A 6,996-nucleotide genomic window follows, 5' to 3' on the forward strand; every position below is an offset into this window, starting at 1 on the left:
ACACCAAACACACTTAAAGACCTGATTACTTATACAGAGAAGCATCAGCTGATTCATAGCTGAGCTGCTGCAGCAGTAATAACTGTAGTGATCACAGTACTGTAATAGTTGTAGTACTTCAGTACTTTTGTAGTATTTCAATGAATCAAAGTGAATGAAAGTAAATGCCCATGCTGCTCTCTGATTGGCTAAAAGCAGCATAACCTCCAAATAAAACGAGGTGAACCTGCAGTTCAAATTCCTCATGCACAGATCTGATTGGATAGTTTATGGTCAGGCGGGAGTGTGGAGAGCCAATCAGCAGGGAGCTGATGTTTGTAACCCATAGACGGTCAGACTTCATGTTTTCAGCCTGCAGCTGAGATCTGATGTCAAGTCAGGACTCATCTGTGAACAACACACACACACACACACACACACACACACACACACACACACTTGCAGGTCTCTGAATGAGTTTCAGAAACAACAAATTTCAGTTTTAATTTGAAGTCATTTCTGCATGTTAGCACCTTTTGGCACAAGATGAAAGATGCAGCAGTAGGGAAGCTTCCATGTATCCTAAAGGAGGGAATGAAGGAAGCACTGGAGCTCTTTTCCTCAGTTTTAGAGGATTCACAGAGATACTTGAGCTGGTTTGGAACCTGTTTGACCCTGAACAACATCTGTAAAAACGCAGAATGAGTGAGAGTGCTCAACCAATCAGCATCACTCAGCATCAGAAATCACAGCTCAGCTTTATATCATCATAAGTCAAGTCAAAGTTTATTTATATGGCACATTTAAAAGACTAGTGTCCATCAAAGTGCTTCACAATAAAACTGCAATGCAGACAGAACAAAGAAGAAATAGTACAATTATACTTAAAATTGCATTTATATGGTGTAGTGCAGGCTGAATGAAAGTCAAACTAACTCGTTTCAAAAGTTAAGTTAAACAAGTGTGTTTTTAAACAGGATTTGAACGATTGAACTGATTCTGAAGTACGGATTTTGACTGGGAGATCATTCCAGTCTAGGGGCAATGATGGTAAATGCAAGGTCACCTCAGGTTTTTAAACGAGACCTTGGTTGCATTAGGAGCAGTTGGATTTAGGACATCAGTTAAGTAGCTAAGGGCCGGGTTATTTATTTATTATTTATTTACATTTTAAAAGGGAGCAGAAGGATTTTTAAATCAACGTGATATTTGATGGGAAGCCAGTGTAGGTTAGCGAGGACAGGGGTGATGTGCTCATGCCTTCTGGTGCCGGTTAAGAGGCGTGCTGCCGCATTTTGGACTGACTGCAGGTGCTGAAGGAGGGAGAGTTGGAGGCCCAGGTAAGGAGAGTTGCAATAGTCTAGAAGTGATGAAGGGATGGATACGTTTTTCGAGTTCTTTATGTGGAAATTTGGCGTAATTGATGGAAGCTGTTTTTTTTAGCACAGTGGATACCTGCTTGTTTCATTTAAAAGAACTATCCATGAGCTCTCTGAGGTTTCTGGCAGAATGAGAAAGGTGGCTGGCAAAAGACCCCATTGTATCAGTTAGCTGGCCCAGGGGAACGTGGCTATCAAAAACAATCATTTCTGTTTTGCTTTCATTTAAGATAAACGAGTTCTGGGATAGTCGGTCTTTAACCTCCCGCAGACAGTCGAACAAATGCGAGAGCCGAGACGAAGCATCCAAATTTAGAGGAAAGTAAATTTGGATATCATCTGCATAGTAGTGATAGGAGATGTTATGTTTTTTAAAGATGAGTCCCAAGGGTAGCATGTACAGGGAGAACAGAGTGGGGCTTAATACGGACCCCTGAGGCACACCACAATCAACAGGGGCAGAAGAGGAAAAGTATTTCCCCATGGTGACAGAGAAGGATCTGTCTGAGAGATACGATTTAAACCATGATAGAACATTACCTTCAAGGCCAACTACATGTTCTAGCCTTGTTAGGAGAATATTATGGTCCAGCATATCGAAAGCAGAAGTTTGATCTAATAAGACTAGAGCCACAGGGCGCCCAAAATCGGCAGCTGGGAGGAGATCATTAAAAACTCAATAAGGCTGTCTCGGTTCTGTGACGGTTTGAATTCAGATTGAAATTTGTCACTGACACCATGTGTCTCTAAGGACTGAAGTTGCTGGTGAACTATTTTTTCTAAAATTTTAGACATGAAAGGAAGAGATCGGCCTGTAGGTTGAAGGACTGTTGGGGTCAGCGTTGCTTTTCTTGATTACAGGTTGTACGGTTGTGTGTTTGAAGGCAGTCGGAGCACAGCCTGATGACAGTGAAGAGTTCGTTAGAAGTAAGATAGAGGGATCGATAGTAGTCAGAGCTTCCTTAATAATGCGGGAAGGAAGCGTATTAGAGCTTCTCATAGGATCAATTATTTCTTTCAGAGTCGAAAAAGGTACAGGCTCAAACTATTGAAAAACCCCAGAGCATTCAGAAACTGGGGTTTGGTTAACTGCTGGTAGATATGGTGCCCTCAGTGCTGAAATTTTATCTATAAAGTAATGTAAGAATTCTTCACAGAGAGCCGGGGAGGCATCCCTCAGGGATTAATAACTGAATTAAAGATTTTAAACAGAACTTGAGGCTTGTGACTGTTGTTAGCAATAAGTTCAACAATAAGAAGCTTTTGCAGTTTTGTCAGTCTTCTGATATTTTGACCGGCAGTTATGCAGGATTTCCAGGGACACTTGAAGTTCGTCTTTTCCATTTCCTCTCGGCTCGGCGACGTTCACGCCTGAGGGTGCGAGTGGATTCATTCAGCCATGGTTGGTAAGTGGGCTTGAAGCGTTTAGCCCTTAATGGAGCCACAGTGTTTAAAATCGAGGCGCATGTTGAAATAAAAGAGTTAGAAAATTCATCAACCAATATAGCTGAATTACAGTAGGTATCATAAAAATGAATCTAAAAGAACTCAACAGAAATTTAAGACATTGTGTTGAACATCCTGAAGACTGATTTTTATTCCTAAAGAAGATGAAAATAAAAATAAAATGAATGGATGGGTGTTCAAGAATATTCTGGAGCTCCATAACAGCTTCTTATTTTCAAACACTCTTTAAATGCAAAATACAAATCTCAGAAAAAAGACCACGGCAGCTTTTTGTCTTCTTTCCTCTCATAAAACAACCTCCACATTCGTCAGGTGACCCTACTGAGGGCTCCGACCCATATGTTGGGAACCACTGTGCATGCAGACCGGCTCCAGCTGCAGCAGCTGCAGCTGCAGCTGTGATGCATCATCAGGCAGCAAAACAAAGTTTGAAGTTTTGGAGGAAAACAGTTTGAGCTGCTTGCAGAAGCTTTACTTCTTTACTGATTTAGAGCTTCTGACAGAAGGCAGCAGACGACACTACATTTAATGTGACCTCCTAACCATCCTACTACAGCTTTAACTACAACATGAATAAATATTTCATAACATTTTAATTCAAATATTTTTCTCTTTTCTTGGAAATAATTTTGGATTTTTGACCTTGACGAGAATTTTTCTCATTTTTCATTTTTTACAAATCAAATAATCAGCTAAGAATTATTCAAATGAGAATATTAACAATCTATAATTAAGAAAATTCATCTCTGGGCAGGGTTTGCACAGAAGGAGTACTTGTACTTTGCGGTATTACTACTTGAATAATCTGACGGCTTCCTGCACTGCTGGATAAACAGGAGGTTAAATATTTCCGCCTGTGATCTCGTCTTATCTCTCCTCCAGCATCTGTCGCCCTGCAGCAGCCCCCCCCCCCCCCCCCCCCCCGGCCGCCGTCACTTCACAGTTTAAAGTGTTTTTTTAAAAAGTAAAAGAAAACCACCCGAAACACTTATTTCAGTGTAATTCCGTGTCTGACACATTCAGGTAAAAGTGCGTAACCTCCTCACAGCTTCCTGTCCTCCCCCCTCCCTGCTGCAGAGGTGGGCCGTTCCCTCTGCTCTGCTCCTGTGTGGGACGAACCATCTGAGAGCTGCGGGGGTGCTGCTGCTCTGCTGCGTCAGACCACCTGCTGAGGTAAGAAGAGATTTCAGGTTTTCAGCTCACAGACTTGATCCGGTTAGAGAGCCGCTGACTCTCACCGACCTGCAGGACGACTGGGACCAGCCTCACTGGTGTGACTGGTGTTTACTGCGGTCCTTAAAGACGCGCAGTCTCAGATATTTACAACTAATTCTATTTAAGGTCATTTACGCTGAACGCAGGGGCTGTTCTCCTGAAGGGGGCGCTGGAGTAAACAAAATAAAATCAAACTAAATAGAGTAGAATAGAGTAAAAAAGTCATGATTATCATTTATGGAAAATTTAAGGGAATTTAAAAAATGTCACAATTTACAAGAAAATAAAGTTTTAATATAATATGATAAAGAAGAATAAAGTGCAGCGAGAGTGCGAAAAATATATGAAATGTAAAAATGTGCAGCCCTGACACCTATAAATATAATAAAAATGATAACTTACATATGTCAAAAATAGAATTCATGAATAATAAATATTTCTAAAACATGTCTTCATAAAGCAAATAGTGAACAATGTGTTTTTGTAACGGATTTTTAAAAATTCACTGATTTTATAAGACATTTTACTTAAACACAAAAATTAAGGAACACTTAAACACTGCTAATGATTCACACCTGTGGAGCTCACCTGTCCGTGCCCCCCCCCCCCCCACACACACACACACACACACACACGTTGCCATGGTTTCTGTGATCCTGTGGGTGTAATGAAGCCGCTCGCTGTGTTTTCGACATTCCTGTGTGGATCTCTGCACTGCAGGCTGCGGCCGACATGACTGAACACAGATCAGATCCTCCTCCGTCCTTCAGGCTCCGTCATGTTCGACTCGCTGTAACACACTGACGGCAGACAGCTGCAGCTGCTGTGCACAGGTACACGAGTGCTATCAGCTTCATATACTGACAGCATCAGCACACATGAGAAAATGTGCTTCCACTGCAGCGCTGTGTGTAGCAGTCTGTGCCCGGTGGACTGGAGCCTGTTCTCCTTCCTAAAAGTTTTTATACCTGCAGTCCAACAAATCTAAGTGTCAAAAAGCTGCAGTTCCTGTAATGTCCACCAGAGGCTCCATAGACTTCTATGTTTACCGTTTTAATATTAGAGCAGAAGTAGACATGTTTACAGCCTCATAAAAAAACTTTTTCACCATTATTAGGGGTGTGGCCTATTTGACTGACAGGTGGATGGTGACACAGGTGGCTGGAGCTGCTAGCTGTCGGCTAGCTTCACCTGAACTAGACCTCTGCACCATGTTTATGCTGTTGGAGCCTGTTTAATTCAATGATCTGACCAATCATATTACCGCTGTGAGGTTACTTGTACTAACTGGTGACGGCCATCTTTTAAATACAGTCTGTGGTGAGGATGTGAATCTGGAAAAATCTGTAACATCCAAAACAAAAAAACAAGAATCAAAGAAGTAATCATAATTTTAATAAACATTTCTACATCTTCTGGTTCATTTTAGGCCGTCTTAGATCATTTTGACCTCCATGTTTAAACTAAGACTTCACACTCTACAGCTGGTTTGGGCTGAGTTGGTATCTGGAGCTGGAGATGTGAAAGAACGTAGATGCAGTAGATGCAAGCTGACGTCTCAGAGTCCTCTCCTTCTTGATCCTTCCTGTAAAGAGAAACTCATATGATCAAACACACAGCAGCAGCTTCATTAACAGCTGTGAGAGAAAGCCTGGGAGACGTGCTCTGGCCCTTTGCTCGATTTCAAATACCCCAAAATACCCAAATATTGACAGAAGTGTAAAAATTACAAGCACTCATTATACAAGCTGGTCCATTCATGTTGTCGTTTTGGTGGTTATTAATATTTTTTCACAGGCTTTGACACAAACGTGATTCCCTTTCTGCTCGGCTGATGCTGTAAAATAAATGTATCAAACTTTAAAATGAAGATGACTAAAGACTGTCTAAGGAAGCGCATCATATCAGAGTTTATGATGTTTCCATGCGACTCATCTGGGTTCACATCAGGAGCTAAATGCACGGAGGGCAGACTGCAAGAGTAAAATCTGAGCAGAGGATTAGAAATCAGCTTGTGCTGTAACTCATTTAGTGAAAATTCAGACTAACACCATAAATGGTTAATCTAAAGTTCTGAGAATGGGAAGAGCTCACTGCAGCGACATCTGAGGACATGTTAACTGCAGCCTTGTTAAAGCAAAAAAACCACAAATATAACACAAAAAGCTCAGAAATGTCTGAAGAACTTTTTGTTAGGTTTGTGTGAGATTTGGATGATGAGTCAGAATGAGCTTGTTTTCTTTTTAATGTGAATTTGTATATTCTGTTTGCTGGATGTGGAACAGGAAGTGCAGCTTTTTAAAAGCCTTATAAACCGTGCAGTACCAGAGCTCGCCTCTAGGGGTGCTGTTGTATTCATGTTCATGTTTTTAATGTTGTCTAATGAATATTGAAAAGTGTCGGGTTTCTGTTACGTGTGCAAATATCACTGAGCTGTTTTAGGGAGCAGTTTGATAAATTGAAGGAAGAATAACAAGTTTTGATTTTCCACGCTCAGCGGGAATGTTGTCTTTTCCACAAACTGGGAAACTCTGTAGCCCGGATCATTAGAGGAGCTCTGTCTGCTTCCTTTGATAACAGATTCATAATATTTTACCTTTTCTGCCACAAAATGTTCTGCTAATCAGCCGCAAAGCTGAAATATGACTTTCTTATTTCTTTAGGAGCACCAACTTTCAACGATGCAGATTTCTGTGTCTGAATAAAACCAGAGAAAGATTTAAACTGGAGTTTCACAGACGACACATTCATTGTGCAAGCAGTGATTAAATATTTGAAGCTGTGAGTGAGTGTGCTGCTTGTTCTTGTATTCATCAGGTCCCCAAACTGTTCTATGAATTATATGAAGCTTTAAAAACACAACGTTGAGGACCCGTCGTGTTTAAATGATGCATTAAGACCTTAAATATAAAAAACTGCTCAGCAGTATGAAGAGAATCTTTGGATTTTAGACAAA

General features: G+C 41.0%; 1 long non-coding RNA gene across 1 annotated transcript; it reads left to right on the forward strand.

The window, feature by feature from the left end:
- The first annotated feature begins 3,749 nt into the window (after positions 1 to 3,749).
- LOC105940569 (uncharacterized) lies at positions 3,750 to 6,825 on the forward strand. Its single transcript, XR_001167325.2, has 3 exons — positions 3,750 to 3,998; positions 4,761 to 4,873; positions 6,704 to 6,825. It is a non-coding gene; the product is annotated as an uncharacterized LOC105940569 (long non-coding RNA).
- Positions 6,826 to 6,996: the final 171 nt, after the last annotated feature.

This window comes from Maylandia zebra, linkage group LG18 (assembly GCF_041146795.1).
Source record: "Maylandia zebra isolate NMK-2024a linkage group LG18, Mzebra_GT3a, whole genome shotgun sequence".
NCBI lineage: Eukaryota > Metazoa > Chordata > Actinopteri > Cichliformes > Cichlidae > Maylandia > Maylandia zebra.